Source organism: Zootoca vivipara, chromosome 5 (genome assembly GCF_965207765.1).
Source record: "Zootoca vivipara chromosome 5, rZooViv2.hap1.1, whole genome shotgun sequence".
Lineage (NCBI taxonomy): Eukaryota > Metazoa > Chordata > Lepidosauria > Squamata > Lacertidae > Zootoca > Zootoca vivipara.
The window spans coordinates 48,359,926-48,386,195 of NC_142588.1; the positions used below are offsets into that span (position 1 = coordinate 48,359,926).

General features: G+C 39.9%; 1 protein-coding gene across 25 annotated transcripts in view; it reads right to left on the bottom strand.

Moving 5' to 3' along the window:
* Positions 1–26,270, bottom strand: part of TCF7L2 (transcription factor 7 like 2) — a 204,539-nt gene that overhangs the window by 62,157 nt on the left and 116,112 nt on the right. The window lies entirely within an intron of this gene.

Below are 26,270 nucleotides of genomic sequence, written 5' to 3' on the forward strand. Positions count from 1 at the left end.
TTGACCTAAGAAGACCTAAGTTTTAAAAGTTAATCTCCTGAAACCTCCATAAACTTTGACCACATACAGAAAACTCATAGTATATTGATCCCTAGCTAACAAAATATATCTGAATAAATGTCAAACAAAATCAGGTTTCTCATATGATTGAATGTATTGAGATTATCTAACTCTATCAACGGGCAATTTGGCTTCATTTTGTAACAAACATTATCACAGTCAATGTGGATAATTTTCATTCAAGAGATCAATTCCAGCTGCACCAATGGAGCATTACAAATAGGACTACTCAAGGCCAGATAATGTTATATAGCTCAAGATGACTTCCTATGTACACACATGCTTGCCTTTGCTATGTTTGTCTAACAATTTATCGTTAGGCTCATCCTTCATTAATGACAATTCAGGTCAATATTTATGATCAGATTGCAAATTAGACCAATTTAAGAACCCCACACACCTGTGTTGAAAAAAATGTAATGTTATATTACGAAGCTACTGTGCATTCTGGTGTATCACATTACCACATTTCATGCCCAATGCAAAATAATATAAGTAAAATTAAATATATGCCTATGTAAAGAATACAAATCACACATGAGATAACTGCAGATGTTTTAAGCACAATTTTTGATGCAAGGCAATGATTCAGTAGGCAAATACATTAACCAAAAGTGCAAGTATAGAGGTTAAGAGCAGTGAGGTGACGATAAACATGTCATTAAAGGCCAAGTAGCAGACTTGAATTTTCATTACAGATTATAATACTCCCAATTCTCTGAATTACACTTAATCATAGTTTTCAGAGCATTTAGCTGTCTAAATGACATGCTTAAAGGCTAGCTTAGTAGGAGATGGGTATTTGATTGTGCAAACTGATATTTGTGGGAAAGAATAAAACATTTGAATATTAAATTCTTTCCTGAATTTATGTTGATCTATACACATTTAAGTACACATGTAGCTATTAATTTTTATAGAAGAGAAAACAAAATTAAACTTTTATTGGGATTTGTGTGTTCTGAAATCATCATTGGAATTTATAAATATTACGGATCTATTCACAGGTAGGTAGGAAGCAAAATAAAAAAATTCCTTCAGTAGCACCTTAAAGACCAACTAAGTTTATATTTTGGTATGAGCTTTCGTGTGCATGCACACTTCTTCAGATACGTATCTGAAGAAGTGTGCATGCACACGAAAGCTCATACCAAAATATAAACTTAGTTGGTCTTTAAGGTGCTACTGAAGGGATCTATTCATTTAAGTCTATATCATACTAATATGCAGTATATCATCCAAATCTAAAAAGTCAGTTCTGTACCTGTCTTCTTTACTTCTTAGTATTCCCCAAAACCATCTATTAAGCAGACCATTAGGGAGCCACTATTCAGAAATATTTCTTTTGAGTTATCTACAAAGCATTTGGCTGGTATGAATACTTAAGAGACACTTGTGAATTCAAGTTAAAATGGCATAAAATTGTATTTTGTATAATGCCTGGGTGTGTTGTATTCTATTTACTTATTCTGTATAAATTTTATTTCTTTACAGTATATTTATGTCAACAAAGTGATGATAGCTTCACATTATTAGTAAATCACCCACCGTTTAATTACCACATTCAAGCTGTGTATTGTGGTACTGCATGCGTATGCAGAACATGCACATGAATAAATATGGGGGAATGCACATCTTATACAGTTACAATTTAAGACATGTTTTGAAGTTGCTAAAACATTTCATGAATAGGCAGGAAACTACCATTCCAAAGAAAAAACATGATGAGGATAATTTTAAGAAGCACGTTATTCTAAAGGAACTTCTTCATAGTTAATACACATAGGGCAAGATCCAGCAAAGTCTAGCACTTTTAGGTCAAATTAATTTCTATACTGAAATCAAATAGGATTTTAAAAAGTGCTTAACTTTGATTGGATTGTGCCCAAAGTGCTTGAGGAAATATTCTGTTTTATGAGATTGTTTACAATATTGTATTTTTTACATTATGAACCTCCCTGAAATCTACAGATGAAGAGTAGTATACAAATTTAGTAAGTAATAATAATAATAATACCAGAAAATAATTATGAAGCAATTCTCTTCTATTCTATTCCCCTGTTTTAAGAGAGTATAACCTCCAGTTGTAACTTAGTTGACGAATGCCTTACGACTCGAACGTTTTGGCTCCTGAACGCCGCAAAACTGGAAATGAGGGTTCCGGTTTGCGAACGTTCTTTGGAACCTGAATGTTCAACATGGCTTCCACAGCTTCTGATTAGCTGCAAGAGCTTCCTACAGCCAATCAGAAGATGCGCCTTGGTTTCCGAATGTTTTGGAAGTCGAAAGGACTTCTGGAACGGATTCCGTTCGACTCCCAAGGTACCCCTGTATATTGATAAAAATATGGATATTTCAGTGTATACAATGACAATAGGGTATGTTATTGCTTTAAATGTATAGTGCAGATGGGGCCTAAGTGATTAAAGTACAGACTTTGGAGATACTGAAATACATGCAAATTTTTCTTTTTTGAAGTTAAACACCACTAAGAAAATACATGCCCATAGTACTCTTTAATATGTAAAATATATGTAAAATATAATATGTAAAATATACTAGAAAGCAAATTAATTCTATAGTTTGTTGATAATAAATACTACATAAACTATCACCATAAGCGGAACAATAAAATGCCTGAAAAAACTGCTGTTTTGTAATTAATATTTGATATAGGATAGATGTGAAAATATATTTTCTTAATATTTCTGTTTCTGCCCTGCTTTTCTCCAAGAAGTTGAAGATAGTGCAACAACTCCAAGAGCAGGGAGAGATCTACTATGAAACTAATGAAGCTAAGCTTGGAGAGGCCCCAAATTGCTTAAAAACTCTGGATCTAGTAGACCGAATTTGAGTCACATGACTCAAATTGATTACCGTACTTTTTGGCTGTATATATATTTCAACAATCCCAAAGTTTGAGTGTCAGTTGCACAGATGTTGTAAAGGTGTGAATCCGTCATGGAACAACCCCATTGAAAAAGATAACAGAGGTTACCCAGTAGTCATTGTAGGTTGCAAAACTCCCTTCAAACTTTCCCACTTCGTTCAAGAACATAAGAAGAACCTGCTGGATCAGGCCAATAGCCCATTTAATATGGCATCCTGGTCTATAGTGGTCCACCAGATGTCTATGGACCAGGCAACCAGGACCCTAGCACAAGAGCACTCTCATTTCCTGTAGTTTACAGCAAATGGTATTCATACACATACTGATTCCTACTGTGGAGGCATAACATGGCCTCCATCATGCCATTGGCAGACTTATCTTCCATGAATTTGTCTAAATCTCTTTTAAAGCTATGCTAGTTGGTGGCCATCACTGTCTCCTGTGGGAATGAATTCCATAGTTCTAACTATGCAGTGTGTAACGAAGTACTTCATTTTATCTGTCCTGTACGTATCTTCTAACATTCAGCTTCTATGGATGTTCATGAGTTCAAGCGTTATGAGGAATAAAAACGTTTCTCTATCCACTTGCTCCAAGCTATGCATTGTTTAGCTCTGACAATCATAACTCGAATTGGACACTTTCACCATCATACTTGCTAAGTTTTATCTTCTATTGTCAAACCAATATTGGCGACTCATGTTAGAACCCATGACATGAGACAGAAGAACACCACCTGTAAAAATTGTATTTGCAGTACAGTCAAACCTCTGTTCCCAAATGCATCTGTTAATGTACGTTTCGGCTCCCAAATGCCCAAAAACTGGACGTAAATGCTCCAGTTTTCGGAACCCGACCATCCGACGTGGCTTCCGCTTGAGTGCAAGAAGCTCTTGCAACCAATCAGAAGCCATGCCTCAGTTATTGAACGTTTCGTAAGGCGAGTGGTCTTCCGAAATGGATTACATTCGACAACCGAGGTTTGACTGTAACGGGACGCGATTTGTTATAACATCTCACAGTTTCTCTATTGAAAGGTACACCATTATGATTTTTTTTACCAGTAAATGGATTTCTATAATGTCACCTGTTACTTACTGTTTCTCTATACTAAGAAATGCCATGTGCCACAGCCATTCATCATAGTGGAGTCGCTCCATCTCCTTGATTGTTTTGGTTGCCCTTTTCTGAACCTATTCATACTCTAAAATATCGTTTTGAGGTGCATTGACCAGAACTGCACATAGTATTCCAAATGAGGTAACACTGTAGATTTGTATAATGATATTGTGGTATTTGCCGTTTTAGTTTCAGTTCCTTTCCTAGTGATCTCTAGCTTGGAATTAACCTTTTACACGGCTGAGTTATCTGCTATGAAGGTCTCATTCCTGGTCAGTCACCACCAGTTCAGACCCCATGAGCATACAGTATATGTGAAATTAAGATTTCTTGTTTACATTAAATTTAACATGCCATGTTGCCACCCAATCATGCAGACACAAAAAATGATGACTTGGTACCAAGTGTACCATGGTTGGACGTGGGTTGTTGTTGTTTTTCAAGAGTTGAACCTCAGGAGTTGGAAAACAGATGGTGACTTTGCAGTTATCACTGTCTTGTGTGTATTTAGGATGCTGCAGTTGGTTCCCAGTTCATTATTCAACAAAGGGCTGAGTGGATAACCTAAATGTTTTATTTGACCCTATACCACAAAATATGAATTCTAATGTCCCATATCATAGATCTCCCTCATTACTGAAACTCTCCCCACCATCATTCTCGGGGGCAAAAAGTGTTGTTTCTGTGCAAAGCACATTAATGTGCAATGACCTCAGTCTGCAGTTATGAATAAGGGAACTGTAACTGTGTTCCCCTACATAGTGGCAGTCAGTAGTTCTTTACCTCTCCTTTCTTAGTGCAAAACGGGAGGTTTTCCGATCCTTGCCAGTAAGTCCGTGTAGGAGCTCTGCCTAACACTAATGGGAAACTTGCTTTGGATAATTTTGGTTTGTTTTTTTATTGCATTGTTTTTATTGTGTACTGAATTTTAAAACCGTTGTTTTGTATGGAACCGTTTTATTATACACCACCTTGATATTATTTTTATGAGGGGCAGTAGATAAATATTTTAAATACACGAACACTCTCCAGTACGGTACATATGAAAGCTCTCTGTTAAGCCTCCCTCCCTAAGAGTATTCTAGATCTAGCACCACAAGTGTGCAATACAAATGATAGAAACATGTGAAACTGGCAAGATAATGAAAAGTTAACTGCATATAGACTTTTATCCACTGATACATATTTAGAAACAGAGTAACACAGAACAAAGGAAATATGCTGGAAAAAAACACACCAGAAATTTAGATAATCAGCTATCTTCCAGTAAAGATGCATCACTAATTTAAATGTATTAACGTTAAAAAGGTAATTAGTGTCCTTATTTTCGATTTTCCTTTTTGCTGTCTAGATCTAAAATGAATAAGGTTTAGAGAGAAGGACCTGCCAAATCAGTCTAATAACCCACTGATTTGTGTGATATGTTGATGCCTTCTTAACTGGTTGCAAAATCTGAAGTTCAACCCTAATGTTTGGGGTCTGATAGGCTGCTCTATATGCAAGCATAATTTCACTAAGTTCGAAATTAGTTTTGTTCTAATTATTCCCCACCATCCGTCTAAAATGAAAACAAAAAGCTCCACTGATATGAAAATAAGTCTTTAGCATTTGAGGAATGGTAGGCCCTTTCTTTGTACTGGAAAACAATAGCTGAAATCGGGCTTTCCGTTTTGTTTTTCAGCAATGACTTCAGCACTTGTTTGTACCTCACAATGGCCATATTTGTCACTTGTGAAAACATGCAGTGGCAAAGAAATAAGATAAGTTTAGGGGCGAGTTATGCCCCTCCTTTTGCTTCATGAGTTCACCCAATATTAGGTGAAAGTTCATCTCAGCCATGTGAAAGAGGTTATGGCAGCAGTGTTCCAAGAAGGAATTTGAACTCAGCTCTTCCCTGCACTCTAACCACTGTACAACATTATCACTACCATTTGTGGCATTACTAAGCATTGAATTATGAGAAATAATCGCTGAGTCAGTTTGCTGCTTAGAACACACTCACAGGGAAATAGATATTAGCAAACTGCACCATCTTCTGGTATGGCTGGAAGCATGCTGCCTAGGCTGTAAACGACAAAACCAGCAAAATATATGGGCAGGTGGCAGGAGCAGAAAAAATTGCTCCAAACACTGCACAACTTTTCTACAAATTAGGGAAATCTAAATGGTCTTCAAACATAATCCAACCAGTCTGCGGCAGGCTTCAGTGTAATTGATTACTTTCAGAGGTATTGTAACAAGTAACTCCTCCACAAAATGGATTCAAGACAATATTCTGAAAAACTGTGGAGGCATAAAAACAAAGGCTCCTGACAATAAATGAATATTTGTGTCCATATATTATTACCTCTGATTCAGTGGTATGCAGTGAACAAGCATGAGTGTTGCAAAAGAACTGGAAGCCTTTGGGGTATGTTTATAAGCATCAGAAATCCATAGGACCGAGAAGTTGCTGCCAATGAGAAACGGGCAAATGACTTTTACAGCCTTACTTCTATAATCTGCAAAATGGGTTAAATGGATTACAGGTACACATTCAACAGCAGTCTGAAACGGCATTCAAAAGATTCAGGGGTTTCTTTTGCAAGTTTCAGGTAATTTATATAAAAAGTGCAGAAGCTGGAAGGGATTATTGGAGATGGGAATGCAAGCACCCCACCCGCCCCCTCAAAATGCAGATCACTGTATTACTGCCCCAAAACATCTAACACACACGACTAAGTCACTCGTGATTATCACTTTAGTTTTCAGCACCACAAAACCTTTGAAACTGAATTTGCATGTATGTTTCAGCTAAAACTGAAAGATCATTCCCTTAACATGTTTCCTTATCATGACAAAAATAGTACCAGGGAAATGTCACCTCAATGATATCGGGAATCCCCTTTAGACTCAGAGCTTCCTTCTGATGAGTTATTTTTGCAAGACTTTGAAACAACACAATTGCATTTGAGCCTACAACATTCCACCTAAGCAGTACTTCGAAAAAGTCTATTTCGTCTTCTACATTTGCAATTTACTAAACGTTCACCATGCATGAAGGTAGGTGTGTGTGTGTGCGTGTGTGTGTGTGTGTGTGTGTGTGTGTGTGTTGGCTTTGTGGTTTTTTGCACTTTAGAAGACAATTGTTTTGGGGTGTGTGGAAGGGGGGCGGGAGGTGGAGGCTTGTCTGTGAAATTATACAGACTAAGACACAACACAGCAGGGAGGGGGGAAACCTTTTCTTTTCTGCAGTCTGCAATTCATGACCCAGAAACATGTTTATTGACACTATGAAGGAAGGCAATGTGGGTGTTCTTAATTACCACTCCTGGTGTGACTGTAGTACAAGAACTGTTTACAAGACCTCTTCAGGCTCCCTCTATGATTCCCACTATAAATATAAGCTGTTTCAGTACCAGCCGGTTTCAGAACCAGGGCTGAGTACTGGAATATGAACCTAAGAATATAGGAAGCTGCCTTATACCGAGTCAGACTTATTGCTCCACCTAGCTCTATACTGACTGACAAGAAGCTATCTAAGGCTTCAGATAGGACTCTTACCAAGCCATACCAAGCTGGGCATGGAACCTGAATATTCCAGATGCAAAGCAGATGCTTGGCCACTGAGCCAAGCTATGGTGCTACGGTATGGGAAACAAAGTTTGCTGGACAATGCACAGAATATCTTTTTCTCATCACCAAGGAACTCTATTTTCCCACTCCATATCCCACCCCAGAAGTAAGAAACAGATTGCTTCTGAAACCAGGATTTTAAGAATTAGGGCTGAACACACAAATCCTCTCCTTTCTGCTCCATCTTTCCACGTTCCAGTAGCCATGGGGTCACAAAACATGTCTTTTCACTTTTTTTAAAAAAAGAGAGCAAAAATAGAATACATCTTTTGGAGAAGCAGTCAATCTTCACAGAAGACTTCAGCAGGCGTAAGGGTGAGCATCACTGCTTGTGTCCCTTAAAAAAACCCACACAGCACTGGCGCACTCTTGACCTCTGCTGGTCTTTCAAACCTCTTGCAGTTTTTGGTTTATCAGATGCAAAGCAGGGTCCCTGCAAGGCACACCAGCATAAGCAGGAACTCCTTAAGCACTTTGGGGTGCCCTAGTGATCTAGACATTTTTTTAAAAAAAAAGTTGCAGGCAAGCATTGGCTGAAAGCAAACATAATGTCTCTAATATTACTATAACACCGGGGACTCTGCTAGACTGGTAAAGAAAAAGTGATTTATATGCATTGTATGTGCAATATAACATTGCACCACCAGATGGCGATGTGGGGTCCCGTTTTTCTCTACCTGTTTTCCCTGTTTAAATTTACAATGCTTTAAACCAGGCATCCCCAAACTTTGGCTCTCCAGATGTTTTGGACTACAATTCCCATCATCCCTGGCCACTGGTCCTGTTAGCTAGGGATCATGGGAGTTGTAGGCCAAAACATCTGGAGGGCTGCAGTTTGTGGGTGCCTGCTTTAAACCATGGGTAGGCAAACTAAGGCCTGGGGGCCGGATCTGGCCCAATCACCTTCTAAATCCAGCCCGTGGATGGTCCGGGAATCAGCATGTTTTTACATGAGTAGAATGTGTCCTTTTATTTAAAATGCATCTCTGGGTTATTTGTGGGACCTGCCTGGTGTTTTTAGATGAGTAGAATGTGTGCTTTTATTTAAAATGCATCTCTGGGTTATTTGTGGGGCATAGGAATCCGTTCATATATATTTTTTCCGAAATATAGTCCGACCCCCCACAAGATGTGAGGAACAGTGGACCGGTCCCCTGCTGAAAAAGTTTGCTGACTCCTGCTTTAAACTGAAACGCTTCTTTGACGTGTCTAGATCCAGCCTTGGATGGTGTGATGGAAGAACTGAAAGCAAATCAGAAGAGGAAGGAGGTAGAAGTCACTGTGACTGACAGGTGAGTCTTGTAATCATAGGGAGTAATTTTAGACAGAGAACAAATCTGTTTTCATTGTTCCCACCCCAAAATCAACTTTAAAAAATGTCCAGCACAGAAGTCTCTCTATGTATTTGTCTACAATTTGGCAGGTTTCTTACGCTTTCGTGTCTGCGATTTTCAGACCAACTGCACATAAAATACATGGGAAAATTAGAAGAGTTCTTTTTCATCCCCATCAGAACTCTTAACAGCTGGCTTGCAGGAAACGCACTGCAGCAATCCTTTAGAAATGTAGCAAAGGAGTAGCTTGCCTATGATTTTCATTAAACTCTGCCCCGATTATCTATAATTTGGCAAACTTTAGCTAATCTGGAGCACTAGCTCGCCTGCAGTTTTCATCCATTGTATCAGAAGTTTCCAGGACTGAACTGGGGTGTGAATGGTGGACAGAGCACACATGGATGCATTCCGAACCAAATGGGGCAGCCAGTGAAGTGCCCCACTTCCCAAGCGGGGTTCTTTCCAAAGCACCAAATTGGGATCAGAACCAAATCTTGTGGTCAGCACACACCTCTAGTATATTCCAGTTTCCATATGATATTTTTATGTATTCATTGATAGTGGTAGGACTTACAGAGAGCATGTGCAGATCATTTAAAAAGCAGCATGAGAAGCAGTCACAAGATCTGAATATTATTATTCTTAATATTATTAGCAGTAGTGGTAGTAGCAGCAGCAGCATATCCCATGCCTATCCTATAAGGTGCAGAGTTAGAACAACTAAAAAATGCAATACTAAAGCATGTTAAATTAATTTCTGATAGCATCAAATAATTTACTGTACACATCAATCCATTTCATTCATACATCACGCCTTGCTGGAAATCCTTCATGAAGTTGCGATAGTCATTTCTGGTATCCAGCAGTGTCAGTCCTGTTGTCCCACTCATAGTGACCATGAGAAGGATCCCAAGAACTGGAATAGGAACACAACTGGTGTTTGCAAACAAGTAAGTGGGGCTCAACCCAAGTGCAGTAGCAGCTGCCACCGTTGGCCATCCTATATTAATAGCTCTTTGGGATTAAACTGGATAGACAGTCATTCCGTATGGATGCTATTACTTTTTAAGCTGTCTTACTTGCTCACCAAAATATCAAGCGTTCAGCAATTCTGGAAACATGCTTCGTGTTATTATTTCACAGTTTTTTTATATAACTAAAATAAGATTCTGAATAGCAGTTTGAAATACCATATGAACAATCTTTATCTTTCACAGGTGGGTAAACGGAGGTCTATGTGGACACTATTCCTGAAAAATTAAGGTAACACTTATGTAATAGTCACATTTAACTATGGAGCTTGACAACTATTCTACAAAGGACCCTCACTCCAGAATATTATGATGAATTAAAACATGAGCTACCCTGCCCTGAATTAGCTCTTTGCTACCCCTCCTTTCTTCTGTAAAATGGAAAAAAGGGATCTTAATGATGCCCAGGGGGTGCCAATAAGTTTAAGTAGAGAGTCATTTTTGTTAATGGAATTCTAGCTTATTCAGTTTGAGTTAGAAGGATGAGAGGATCTTTCACTTTAGCTTTCCAAAGTAAATATTTGGCACTTTCATCTTCCAGTGCTTAACATGCAATCTGTCACCAAACCCTATCCCTCCCCCTCATTTATGCAAGAGCTCGTGGGGTGGGGGGTGGGGAAGAGAATGGCAAGTTTCTGATAGCAACCAGATAATGGTAAATGCTATTCTATTGCTCTGAAAAGTACATCTTACAAACTGTGGTGCATGTACAAATTGAACATCAGCTGCATTCTCCTAGAGCCCTACAATTCTGAAATGACGGCACTTTTCCTAGAATTCAGCTCCTGTCAAAGAAATTGGGTTGGTAACTTTAAAACTTCCTGCAGTAATGTTGAGCACATGCACTGCAGAATATGCCTTGCTCCTCCCTAGACCCAAGCTGCCTCCCATTAGTACTTTTACTACCAATCCTTGAAACTTTCCAGCATTCAGATTCTTTAAAACTATATAGATAGAACTATGTAAAGAGATGGGTGCAAGTATCAACTCCTCCTTGGAGTCACTTTGATTCATTACATACAAGATAGGAATCATTTTTAAGAATGAACTTAATGAAATACCAGACATGGAACATCTCTATATATAGCAGGCCTTCAAACTCTCACTACTGAGTAGAGTACCCAGGAAAGTAGTGTATTTCTTTATTTATGTTTATAAAATTATTTATATACTACTCTCTCTCTCTAAACATAAAGGCAATGTACAACATAAAAACATTTAACAGCTTTACAAAGCAATTGTGCATTAAAATGAATGACTATTCAAGGGATGTTTTTGGTGTATTGGCGTAAAATAAAAATAAAAATTCAAGGGACACCTAGAATGTAAAAAGTGATGGTGCCTGGCAAATCTCTGTTGGAAGAGTCTTCCACAGAATGAGACCGGCAAGACTAAACACCTGGCTTCTAGGTAATGGATCTCTGTAACATGGAAGACAATGAACGATGCTTCTCCAGATGCACTCAGTGATTAGTGTTTTTGACCTACAACTCCCATGTTTTTGACCTACAACTCCCATGATCCCTAGCTAGCAGGACCAGTGTACAGGATTGATGGGAATTGTAGTCTCAAAACATCTGGAGGGCTGAGGTTGAGGAAACCTGGGCTTGACTATATGGGCTCAGGCAGGCGCACAGGTATCCTGGACCAAAACCTTTCAGGGTTTTGTATATCAACTCAAAAACCTTGAACCTGACACATTAGCACATACAGCAGCCAGCGCAGATGCTTTATCAGAGGTGTCACATGCTGTCTGCCAACTGCCCCAACCAGCGTTCTTGCTGCTTGAGAGCTGGAGCTTCCAAAACAGGCCCAAGTGAAGTCATGCTGCTCATCTGACTGCCAGTCAGTCAGTCAGTCAATCAGTCACTGTACTCCACACACATCAGCACATCCAATCTGGTGTCTCCACTGGTTTCTTTGCAAGAAGCAGTGCCTTTCCCAAAGCTAGTGCCCCCAAGCCTCCTGTAAAACTGTTTGCTTAACTCCTTAGATCAGGGGTTCCCAACAAAATTTTCTCGAGGACCCCTCATCGAGCCGCTATTGTGACAAGGACCCCCATTAATTCCTAATCCTAAAATTAAAAAGTGAGAGCCAAATTAAGAGTCTTTTTATATTTTATATTTATACATTTTTACAGTTGCTTGAACATCAAATGCATTATCTTCCTCTTCATCTGTAGGCCTTTGTCGTTTTAACGAACCACTTTTTAACCAACGGTCCATTTTTAACTACGCGAACTATAGCTTCCGCGAAAAACAACGCTTTGTTTACAAACACTACTGTTTTGCAAAGAGGCAGGGAGGGGAATGGAGAATACAGGGTACCTGCGCAGTAGTGCACAAATGAAGCCGGCGCGCGCAAAGCATCTTGGGGAGGTGAGCGTTAGTAGAATGCGTGCGCTGCCTCTTTGCAAAACAGTAGTGTTTGTAAAGCGCCACCTAACGGCATACAGCAGAACTACTGCCTCTATCTAATTCTAGTTTTGCGCTAGACTCTGCTCATGCAGGAAGCGGCCAAAACAAAAAATCTGTTATCATACAAAATATATTTAATATATTTTTTATTCTAATAGCATCTTGCGGACCCCTCTGGCATAGCTCGCGGACCCCTGGGGGTCCCCGGACCACCTGTTGGGAACCACTGCCTTAGATTATCACGAGCAGAGACCAATAAATCAACAGAAATTCTGAGTCCGGGGTGGGTGGGTGGAGCAGAGATGTCCACACATAAGCAGAAATGCATGTGTTCACAAACATTTATGGATACTTAAAAACAATGCAACATTACTATTATTATTATTTACTAAATTTGTGTACTGCCCTATTCCCGTAGATCTCAGGGCCTAAAATCACAATATAAAGCAGACATTATGCAGATATAGATAGATAACAGATAGATAGATGCAATTATTATAACAGAAAATTCAGAGAGCATCTATGTAACATTTGATGATGATGATGATAATAATAATCATAATCATCATTTATTACTTGTACTCCACCCATCTGACTGGGTTGCCTCAGTCGCTCTGGGCAGCTTCCAACAAAATATAAAGAATACATGATAAATTGGGCATTAAAAGTTTCCCTATACAGGGATGCTTTCAGACGACATTTATATGTAATTGTTTATCTCTTTGACATCTGATGGGAGGGTGTTCCACAGGGGGGCACCATCACAAAGAAGGCCCTCTGCCTGGTTTACTGTAACTTCACTTCCCACAATGAGGGAACCACCAGAAAGCCCTTGGCACTAGATCTCTATGTCCAGACTGAACAATGAGGGTGGAGATGCTCCTTCAGATATGCAGGACCAAAGCTGTTTAAAGCCCTAAAGGTCAACACCAACATGTTGAATTGTGCTCAAAAACATACTGGGAGCCAATGTAGATCTTTTAGGACTGATGAGGCATAATAGATACTTTTGGTCATGCGTAGCCAAGAATTATATATAGACATACAACAGTGTTCTTCAACTTTGCATCCCTAGACTTTTTAGAACTCCAACTCCCATCATCCTCTGCCAGCTTACTCAATGGTGAGGGATGATGGGAGTTGTTGTTCAGCAACATCTGGGGACCCAAGAATGAAAAACACTGATCTACAGTGTTAACAGGAAGTCAAAAACATAAATCAGTGTTGTTCACCTCAATCAATCAGATAAAATTGCCATCATAATTTTAAGGAGGATACAGTTTGTGGAACATTTTGATATACAGTGGTACCTCTACTTACAAATAACTACTTATGAATTTTTCTACTTACGAATGGAGCTCCGTCCGCCATCTTGGATGCGGTTTAGATAGGATTTTTTTTCTACTTACGAATTTTTAGATAGGGTTGCTTCAACTTACGAATTTTTTCTCCCAATGCATTCCTATGGGATTCGACTTACAAATTTTTTCGACTTACAAATGTGTGTTCGGAACGCATTGAATTCGTAAGTAGAGGTACCACTGTACATAGGCTCTGGGGGTGGCCTATAGGATAACAGGGTTAGGAAAAAGTTTAGATCAGAGCTTTCCAAACTTTTAAAGTTGGTGACACACCTTTTATACACGCATCATTTGCAACACAGTATTTCAGTTTTACTAGAAAACCAGAGGTTAAACTAACCCCTTATAAGAGCATTCACACAACACACTAACGTATCGTGACACACAGTTTAGAAAGCTCTGGATTAGATAAGACTGGAATATCAGTGGCTATCAAATAAAATGTCCAGGTAATGTACCTAAAGCTTGGTTTAGATTGTGGGACCTACTGTCAGGGGGAAGCGATACCATAGTACCATCCTGTGATAATTGTTGGAAACAGAATGTTGGGCTCCTTGCACCATTTCCCAAACACTCAACATAGTTGTCATGTCTTCTGCTTCTTTTTGGCAATAACATGCAATTCTCTTTTCTAAATAAGCAGTCTAAACTGAGACATGCTTGCGCCATCTAGTCCTTACTAAAGGCTATGGCTTTTCTCTCCCCCGCCTACCCAGCTACTTAAGCCACAACATTTTGGCATTCAGAGGCTCTTAGCCTCTTAAATTGTCTAGGGACCTGCTGCTATTCTCAAATGGCTCATCACCTGCTGGCTGTTTGCTTGCCTGGCCCTGCTGCAGCTTTCATTCCACATTCTTCCCTTGGCATAAAAGAGAGAAAGGAAGGGTGGGGGTGAACACAGCCCAGACCATCATTTTTGCTTTGTGCTTAAGCCAAACTCCTGTCTCCTTCTCCCTCTGTTCATAAGGACTAACAACAGGAGCAAGCGGAAGCAGGTCACAGAATGTTTGGCTGTTTCTGTTTGGAACAACTGTTGTGCACACGTGAACATTATGACTGCCACAGAATGCAGCATGCCAAGGCTGTGCTGGAGTTATAAATGCAAGAGCTGCCCTTTGATGACACTATCCAAAAAGCATGAGGGAGAGAGGGGGAAGAGAGAATTTGGGGGGAAGTAATTAATGCCCACTTCCTTTTCCATACATTTACAGTGGAATTCTAAACATGTCTACTCAGAAGTAAGCCCTATTGCATTAAATGGGACTTTCACCTGGGTAAGTAGGGTTAAAACTGCAGCCTTGGTTTTAGAGTGTAAAGCAGGCACCCCCAAACTGCGGCCCTCCAGATGTTTTGGCCTACAACTCCCATGATCCCTAGCTAACAGGACCAGTGGTTGGGGAAGATGGGAATTGTAGTCCAAAACATCTGGAGGGTCGAAGTTTGGGAATGCCTGCTTTAAAGGCACCAAAAGTGAGACTGATACAAACATCTACTACTAATTATTAGATCATTCTTTCCCATCCATCCCTGCAAAGTCACAAAGTCACAAGGAATCCTGCTCAGGAAGCTGTTTTCATGGCCAGGGCTATCCTGAAAAAGGAGATAATAAGAGATTGCTTCTGAGCGTATACAGAGTGCTTTTCTTCAGTGGGTAAACTATGCACACTGAGTCATTCCCTATGGAAACATGATGTGTGGTCATGGCCTCTGTGTTCCTACAATGAATTCTCCATGATGTGAGGTGGCCCAGAGTTTTGCTAAATGCATCATTAGTTCTAAGGAACTCCTGGCACTCTTGACATAGTCAATTTACCAGTCTCTAAAGTGATAATATTGAAAGGAAGTTATTAGTTATAACATTTCATACATCGGTGTTCTCAAACTTTTGGATGTTGCTTGTACTTTTTGTTATGGCTAGCATGAATATCGCAACAAACAGCACTGGAATATCACAGGAGAAAGCGGCCAAATGGTCCCAGCTGTGGTTAAAACACATTTGTTCAGAGGTTTTTTTGCACAGGAAGATGAATGTGAAAAAAAGATCAGATCAGACCAGAAGGTACTATAGCAATGGTAGCAGCCAGGACCATTTGCAATCATCAGCTGCCTGGGCACACGGTACTACTTTTGGAATTCAGTAACTTGAAGATCTGCCTCCAATTCCCCTTTGCAAAATCTCTGGGTCCAAGCAACATTCTAGCCACTGCATTTTCAACCCAATTTCTTTGGCTTTGCTTTCATACATGTTATTGCTAATCCCCTAAAAATAAAGGCAAGTGTTTATTGACCCGCTGTCATAGATATGAAAAAAAGACATGAAATTTGACCAAAGTGAAGAAAAAATGGAATCTTAACTCATTTGTCAGTGCCTCCAACTTGTTCAGTTGCTTAGAAGGACGAGTTATCAACTCATTAAAAGACAATATTTAGATAAAACACAAAATCCACATGTGTAAGCCTGCAATTAATTTTTTGAGCAAAGCTCGCACCAGCTGAAATTTCCAATGGCCATTCAAGTGCTTCAAGTCTGCGTCACTGGCCATAGTTCCCTACAGGTGGTCTATTTTCAAGATATGGATGCTAAGAGTATTCTTACAAAGCTAACCATTACTTCATTTAAAAAAAAAACTTATGCGGGAGATACTATTTATGCATCATAAGGACCAAAACTTCCCATGGAGCAGACTTAGGTGGGGAAAAAACCTAATGAAATTGTCAGTTTAACATGGCATGGGAACAAGACCACTGACTGGCAATGACTCTCCAGCATTTTCACCAGGAGTCTCTTCCCATCTCATCTAGAAATACCAGGGACTGAACCTAGGAGAAAAGTTATAAATAACATAAATATAAGGCTAACACTACTACTACTACTACTACTACTACTACTAATAATAATAATAATAGCAGCAGCTATTTTCCCCTGTTATTTTCCCCTGGCAGTTTGCAAACTACACTTTTTTCGTATGCTGTTAAAAGCAGGCTTCTTACCTGTCACTTTAGTTTGTTGTAAATGTAACCCTGATCTGAAAACTGCTGGTACTGATGACACACTAAAACAAATGCCTACTGATTGAAGGCCTTTGTGATCACCCTTGACCCCAATTCTGTAGATCATGTTAAACCTAACATTATCTCCCTGCCAACGTTGTTTTCTTAAGAGGCAGAGGCTTCGTGCAGAGCCTTGGGCCGGAGGCAGTGCAGTGAAAAGCTGACAGGGAAGAACTGTTGGAAGGTGGAGCTCTACAGCAGCTATTTCCCACTCATTCTAATAAACATAGGGATGGACACCCACATGCATACAATCATGAATAAGTTAACACTGGGAACAAATAACTGAGAAGTTTTCCTACTAACACACTTGTTAAAATGATCAGGAATGTGCAAGACCACAATTGCATCCATATTAAGTCCACAACACTTGATCTTCCAAACATACATTTCTTTCAGACTCCTACTTTCTCAGAGAGGGTAGAAGAGTACAAAGGATTAGGACTGGACCCACTAATTCATTTACAATTTCTGATCTGTGAGGGGCAAGGGATATCGCGAAGCCCCTCCCCTCCTGAGTTCCAGCCCAGCCCCGAGCGAGGCTGAAAAGAGGGAAAGCTCCAGCTCAAGTGGGGAAATAGGAAGTGGTGTCCAAGGCTCTGGCAGGGTAGAAGAGCCATCGTCCCAGGTGGGACAGGAAGGGGGAAGGAAGGGGGGCAGACCAGTCCCCCCAACTCCGGAACTGCGCAGAAAGCGTCGGGGGAAGAGGATGGGTCTCCCCAAGTTGTTATGCTGGCGCAAGACGCGCCAAAAGCCACTTGGAGGTTCTGATTCAAGCTGAACAGATGTGTCTTTGTAAATAGCACTGCCATCAGCACTGTAAATACTCAGCACCAATAAAAGATAAAATGCAGAGCTGTGTAGAGTCGTTACTCTGAAGTAGCCTACTCCGGCCACCGTGACATGATCTATCCTGAATCATGGATTATAAAGAAGTTATACCACTTACATAATTAATCAGTAGCAAAATTAGCTATGATAAAATGGGCAAAGTTGTTATTCACCTATGATGACTGAGCAGTCAAAGGCTCCCTTTAATGAGTGCTTGATAACCTCACAGGTAAGTAAAAAATGTATTTAAAGATCAGTCAACTTTTAGATAAAGATACGCAAACATCAAACTGTGTAGTTGCCCCATTAGGTTACAGTAAAGTACAGTTTGATTCAGCAGAGGAGTGCACAGCATAAAGCAGGGCCAGGAATCTGTGCCCCTATCACCATTGATCATTGGCCATGCCGGTTGGGGCTAATGGGATTTGGCATCCAACAACACCTGGAGGTTCATAGGTTCCCCACCACTGTGAGCATTGGGTATTGCTTTAAGGGACAGAGTACTTTGATGTCCACCGGGATTTCATCCATTGTTTTAAATAGGACTCTTATAGCAATAGCGGAGGAATAGTAGAGCAGGAATCAGGCCTATGGCTGCATACATTTAAAGCACATGACTTCTCCCAAAGAATCCTGGGAACTGTAATTTACCCCCTCAAAGAGCTACAATTCCCAGTACTACCCTTCACAAAGAACAGCTCCCACAACTCTTCTGAGTAAGTGGTATGCTTTGGCTATATGGTGTGTACACAACCTTACAGCTTTAAAAGCTTGTTAAAATGTTGCTAACATGGTAATTTTAAAAATGGTACCCAAAAGGCAACAGAGTAGTATCAGGATGAGTCAGATCACATTTTTCTAAAACTCTTTTAAGTGTGGAGAAAAACCTGTTTTTCTAAAACAGATGCCCTTGTGGTTTGAGACCCCACAAAAACTGGACACATATAGGACAATTACATGAGATTCACCAAAGGCCCCAAGAAGTTAGATTTTTATCCAGTATGATACAAAGGGATGGAACCCACAGCAAATATGAATGGTTCATTTCTAATCTCAAGAGCTGCCAAGAGTCAAATGGGGAACTCAAGCATTTGGTTGAAACATGTGAAGAAGTTGTCCATTAATCTGCCTCCCTCCACTAATCCCATTGAGACAGGACAAGCTGTTTTGTTATCAGTAATAACCTTGCTCTTGGAGCAATTATAGGTGCATGGCTTTGCCTTTTCCCTGAGTACACACCCTATTATTGTCATTATTAAACCATGTTTAATGACCCAAATACAATTACTTAGGGTGGTTTGCTTTCAAATATCTATCGATAACTAAACAAAAGGAAGTGAATGATGCATTTTCTACTGTGTTTACTTACTTAGCAATGTTTACACTGCTGATCTACCACCCTAAATGCAAGGTGGTGAGAGAGACTTATTTACTGTGTACGTGCAGAACAGGGCGGGAGAGCAGAGAATGAAACTGCTCTCTCTGGGTGGAAGAAAACCACACCCATAACCACACAAATCCTAGATTACTACTTGAGAAACCTATATCTGATCATGTGGATAACTGTGGCTAGTCTGCCTCCCTCCACTTTTTAAAGGTTTTTTTTAAAAAATAAAACAAAAAAATAAAACTGTTCTATAGTTTAGTTGATAACTTTTTAAACTTTCACTTAGGGGTTTCACCCCCAAATAATGATGAAAATAGAGGGCTAATTCAGAATTGAAATGGTAAGGTATTGGGGATTTTAAAATATATCCATAAATTATATTCCAGTACTTTATTTAGGCAGTAGATTTTGATTGTAAGAATGGAGGTTCAGCTATGGGGAGGGAGGAAGCGTAACAGTAAATCAAGGAACACTGATCCCAGGGTCAGGCTGGGTTCTTTTTATGGGCTTAAAATGTATATACGAGTAAAAATTTAGTCACACACACAGTGCAAGAATAGTTAACTCACCTGGCTGCTTTGTTTGTCCAATATGAACTTGCAAGTCAAAGCAACTTTGTGATAAAGAATGATTTTGCAACGAAAAGGCCAGGAAAAAAACCAAAGTTTTAAAGCGAATTGGTCTCTCTTGTTATTTCATAATTGTTGAAACGTAATTTCAGAATTAGAACATAAACTTCCATGACTCATTATGTATGAGTTTGTGGTGTTTTGTTCCCCGCCCCCCCCCAAGTTGGCACTGAGCCCCAAAAGATGATGCTTCGGTTGTGGCAGTGACACCACAAATGGAACATAGCAGTAAATGATTAAGCACTGTCCAATAAATTGTATTACTGAAGCAAACTATGGCCCAGTTTGCATATAATATTAAACCACAGTTTAAAGAAATTATTGTTTAATCTGAATTCTTATGCAAAAATAAAAAGCCAGAGTCTGGATTGTTGTGTCATCCAAACCAGGGCTCACAGTGTTTCTCTCCAAAAAATCTATAAGCAGTAAGCAAAGAAAAAACTTTGGCTACCCCTCATGTTTTGTTTGAAGAGAAGCAAAACAAGGAGCCTGGGTTCAGATAATAGAACCAGGCTCTTTTTTGTTTCATCTGATACATAGCAGGAATGGGGTAGAAACTTTTTAACTGCCTGCACCAGCTCACTGTTCATTCACATTAAGCAACAGTTTTCTTTAAACTATGATTTCCTACAGTATGACATGCAAACAAGGCATGCAAGTATCTGTAAGAATTGTAGAAATTTGCAAAACCACTTCCAATTTTACAAAATAAAATAAAATAAAATCCAGTATTTATTTTATTTTTTTACAATTTTACAAATAAAACTCAGATTCCAGTAAAATGTACTGGAATCTTAATAGAAGTTTAGCGCTTATTTCCTTGTTAATTGTAGCCTCAGGAAAACCACGAGAAAATAACTTGGAAAAGCATGAGAGTTTTGTGTTGCAATTTCACGTGGCAAAATGTGGGGTGGTATCCTGGCATACAGTTCTTTCCCGCTGTTTCAAATTTAGCGTGACAGGTCAGTAAACTGATAAAGAGAGTCACAGTTTTATTAAGCAACAGGTAACACAGAGTAGAAGGAGCGTGACAAATCAGGACAAGAAGTGCTAGCATTACAACCAGCAAAGTTAATGCAATAAACCCGTCGGAATGTAGCCAAAATCAGAGCACCAAAACAGCCTCAGATCTCAACATCCTGAGCTGAGGCAAGAGTCACTGATGACAATATCAGCAAAGTAAGATGAGAAAAGGGTGCAGAAACAACATGCAATGGATTTTTTGTGGGGTTGAGAGATGGGAACATAGCTGCCAAGTTATCCCTTTTTTTAAGGGATTTTCCATTATGCTGAATAGGCTTCCTCGCGAGAAAAGGGAAAACTTGGCAGCTATGGATGGGAATGATATTATTCAAAGTCCATAGCACAGCTTTTTAAGTGCTGAGGCTGGACATGGCAAGGCATGAGAGAAATAGCATGAGTAACAGCAGCTGTCTAGTCTTTCTAATGGGTCGTTTTAGGAGAGGGAACCAAGGACCTGTCCAAGCATTCATAGGTCTAGGTGTCAGCGAGGAAGTCAGCCTCTGTCAGGGGCTGTACCACTTCAGACTACAGGTGTGGAAAAATCCCAACATACAAATAGTGCAGGGATTCCCTGCCCCGTGAAGAAGCATGATGAACTCTCACCTGTAGGGGTCCACCCCCACCGTGAGAAGGAGCCTTCCAGAGTGTGAGTTCTCCTTCTCTACGGCAAGTTTTCTCTCATATAAGAGTCACTCAAAGAAGCTTTGCACTTTAGCTATAACAGCACAAAACACAAGGGTGGGAATTTTCATTTGCCACCCAATGAAGCCAACTCACGTCTCAAAAAATCTGATCCTGAGGTTCCAAGAACCCTCCAGAGCAGAATAGATGTGGAACAGAGGGCTGAAACAGATGGAGGGTATGGGTGGAAACTGGGAGTCCCACCTAGCATGAGCGGAAACACATCCCATTATCCAAAGTCACAATCAGATCCAACCTATGATTTTACTTTAAGAACTAATGCTCTGGATTGTAACAGGCTGCCCACATCCAGTCAGCTGGAGAGATAAATACTGTTACTGTTGTTGTTGTTGTTTAGTCGTTTAGTCGTGTCTGACTCTTCGTGACCCCATGGACCATAGCATGCCAGGCACTCCTGTTTGTTACTGTTAATATTTTTTAAAAAATGTCCATGCTCCCCTTGGAATCTTAACATTCCATAAGACTGAAAACATACCAGATCTAGAGCGTATCTACATTTTAATGGTTTAAACCAGTGTTTGGTTGGTTTGGTGTTGTTGGTTTTTTTTTTAAAAAAAAAAATATTTTCAATGCCCCAGATGTGTATGTACTAGAAAAATACAGTATAAAATGAATGTTAAGGGATTTAAATTTATAACCTGAGCAAGTAGATTATACTTTCTTTGCCAAGTTTCAAGAGCTATATTTGGCTTGGCCTGCTGTATGCAAAATTTTATTTGTGTTTTCTTAACTGCAATTATAAGTGCATTTCAAATCTGGATATGTTCCCGTGATTTTGTAAGAAGAAAAATTCAACAGCTTGATTGCAGAGGAAGGTGTTAGTAGGTTATAGGGAGAATTAAAGCAGATTTGTTCTGTCAAGCTCTCACATCATAAGAAAAAGCCTCAGAGAAATAATAGTAAATTTCCAACCTTCTTGTGAATGCAAACTTTGAAAAGAATGAATCATAACTCTGAAGTGTTTACAGATATATTTCTTACATTTTATACTCTTCTACTACGTATATATGTATGTCCCACAAATAAGATTCATCTATGTTTACAAAACTTTCCCATCAATTCCTCATATGCCAGACCTCAATCACTTGGCCTTTGAGTACTGTACCCCAACCTCCTTCCTCCCACTCCTAAATCCAAATGGATTAATGTGTGCCTCCCCTTCATGGCCTTACTCATGTGGAGATCTTACATGGTGGTTATGTCCTGGGCCCATGACCATAAGTGAAATCATGTAAATAGGGAGCACACGACTTTAATGGGGAGGGTGTACAGGGAGGAGAGGAGGAGACTCATATGCATCTCTGGGGCTGCTGCCTGGAAGTTGCTTGGGACCACTGCCCAGCCTGTCCTAAGCCTTCCCTTGATAGGGGCTGCTGCCCGGTGACCTTTCCTTGCTCACTTCCCGGCAGTAGCCCCAAGCGACTTCTATCTATCATCTATCTATCTATCATCTATCTATCTATCTATCATCATCTACAGTGGTACCTCGACTTCCGAAGGCGATCCATTCCGCGGCGCTCTTCGGAAGTCAAAACCTTCAGAAGTCGAAGTGCCGATTTTGCGCTTTGTGCATGCGCAGAATGCACGCGTGGCAAAAATACTTCCGGGTTAGCGGACTTCGGAAGTCGAAACCTTCAGAAGTTGAGGCATTCAGAAGTCAAGGTACCACTGTATCTATTTGTCAATCTATCTCACGATGACCCACGTAAACATCGTCACATGTGAGTGGATGTGTGCCTGTACTGTAAGTGAACAAGGCTAATAAATAACGGAATTGAGTAAGCATCTGAGTCATTAAGTAGGAGTCTGTCTAAATGTCTTGGTGTATTTGGACAAACCCAACATGAGTGAAGGAAGCTCCCAGCATTCAGGAGGACAGTACATAAGACAAAAGTTAATTTGAGCATTAATGCTCCCGTGTTCACTGATATGGGCAAAGGGACACACTAAGTAGCCCCTCCCCTTTGTCTATGTGTGAAAAGCACAGCCGGTCATCTGTAATGATGGAGCCTTCAGACATACAAGCTTCCATGGGACTCAGAAACTATACAATTAAGCTTACAGTTTGCAAGTACAGTGGTTCCTCGGTTTATGAACTTCATCCGTTCCGGAAGTCCATTCTTAAACCAAAACCATTCTTAAACTGGGGCACACTTTCACTAATGAGGCCTCCTGCCATTGGTACCCTTCCACCATTCTGATTCCGTTCTTAGACCGAGGTAAGGTTCTCAAACCAAGACACATTATTTGGGAGCATTAACACCCAAATATGGCTAGAGGCTTTAATCTACAGGTGTGTGAGAACTGCTTTGCTGCTGTGCAATCCTAGGATCCTGCATACAAACAACCACATGATGTGATAATTTAGGTTACAATCCTAACCCAACATAATTGGGAGTAAGCCCAGTGGAATTCAATAGGCTTTACATCTTGAGTAGTACCGGTAGTGGTTAAGCTTGCACAGCTAGCTAGCTTTTCAGAGTTATCTTGCTAGATTAAAAAGGTTCACTTTCAAAGTAATCCTATGACAATTTAAACCACAGATCTCAACATTTTACAGTATACATTCAACATACTTGTCTTAATAAAATGAAATAATACTTTTCTGAAAGTGCTTTACATAGTCACTTATTTGTAAAATTATGAACAAAATTGAAGAAACATACTGTGATTTTATTAACTGGGCAAAAAGCGAACGAAATATATTGGTGCTGGTTAAACTGTAATAGCATTTGCATTGAATAACTTGTCACATCCAGGTTTAAGCCTGGTCTTCAGACTCTTCCTTGCAAAAATTATGCATCCGCATTGAGCTCTGTCTTTCCTGAGATAAAAGCATGTCCTGAATATTCTCTAGTCTTCAGGGCTACTAATTTGAACAGGCTTGTCACTCTAAGTCTAGGGAGTTGTGGGATATTGACATTATATTGAATTATTTAAGGGGAATTAACAGTGCTTCTCATCCTATGAGATTGCTATTTCCAAGCAACGCATAGCATTCTTATGTTCATGTTAGCCCCAGTTTTTCAGAATTATATACAATGAAGAATAAAAAAGGCAAGAAATAAAGTTGCCTAGTTATGCATGACTTCACTGAGAAACTGCATGCAGAGCCCCAAATTTCTGCAATTCACAGCCCAATCCTATATAAGTCTACTCTGAAATCCATTTCATTCAATTCAATTGGGCTTTTTCCTAAGTTAAGTGGTTATAGGATGACAAACTCAGCTTCCTTTTGTCTTGTGATAAGAAACAAAATATTACAGATGAACTTCTGCCTCAGTTTATATATTGTGTACTATATTATCACACAATATTATATACTATAGAATGCCTACAGTCCTGCTTAATTAAGGGTACATACCAACAGAGTTGTCAGTCAGACCCTTATGACTTAGAAGTTCACATCAGACCTTCCTTAGAAAACCACCCATTACCAATAGCCTGGAGATGCTACTCACAGGGATCTTGCCCATTCTGAAGCAGTGGTAACCTCAGCCTTCTCACAAGTATCAGGGGGAAAGTCGATGGAAAGGACAGGGAGCAAAATACTCTGTTTCAGAACTTCACTTTATACTTTAAGCAGAGAGAAGGTAACAGAACCTCACAGCAGAAAAAACCATTTATTTGAAAACAGCTGTTGACTTGGTCTTCAGGGTAGAAGGGAGAAAAGACAGGTAAGAGAAGAAACCAGCAAAAATTCACACTGTATTCCAGTCACTATCACCAGAAGAAATAGACTAGATGTGGTGGGAAATAATCTCACGATAGGGCTAAATAAAACTATGGTAAAAATATTGTGTATTCCAAAAATAGCAGCCCACAATTTTCAGCACCTTCATTTTTATCAGGTTTTTAAACTTTTCCCAGTAACAATCCCACAGGGAGGTCAGCTAATCAAACAAAATTTGTGGACTCTTATTGTCTGTAACAGCGGCTGGGCAGCTTTCCTGGGACTCATCTACTTGGAAGGTGCACAAAAGAGTGCACTCAATTACTGGGCTAGGAACAAAGGAAGTCCCCCTCACAGACCTATTACAAGGAGAGAATTAGAATTCCTTGGAGCTATCTGATATTAATAATGGTGTAAGCGGCAAACTGCCACCCTTTCCCCAGCCTCACCCTGAAAACAATTGGGTGGGTGCTTAAGTTTGGCCTTACCTAACACACAGCAAGTCATGGCACTCGCAATCTAAGAAGCAAGATGCCAAGAAATCTGCTGACTGGTGTAAGTGAGAGATTCCAATGTAGGGGTGGAATTCAATGTAGTGCTGCGTAGTTCATTCCATCAATGCAAGAGTTTCTGCTTGTCAGATGGAATGCTCCCCTCTTATTCTCTCCCTGTGCACTGTTCTTGGGGGCTCTCCTGACCTGACCCTCCAGAGCAGTTCTGGAGAGGCACTTTGGGGGGGGGTTCCTTCTGCTGGCTTCCGCTAGCATAATGGGATAGTTAAATCCAGTCCTTGTATTTGAAAGAGCAGAAGGAAGAAAAGGTCATAGACTTTTAAAGCATGCAGCTGGGATACATCCTTGTGGTTGTCAGGTGGCTGAAAGTTTCTCCTGGAGACTTTAGAAACCTAACAGGCTTCATTTGTCCATTCAAGTCCAACGGGCACATAGCTGTGTTACAACGTTCCTTTTGTAAGCACTACCCATGTAGTGCAGATTGAGAATTAAGAGATTGCCAGTTATCCGTGAAATAAGTTCCTTAGCCTTTGTTACTGACAGAAATGATTCATCTACAACATTTACTGGGTGGGTGGGTGTGTACTCCCATTGTTCACACCATATGATTGCTAAAAATGGAATTCATTTTTTTT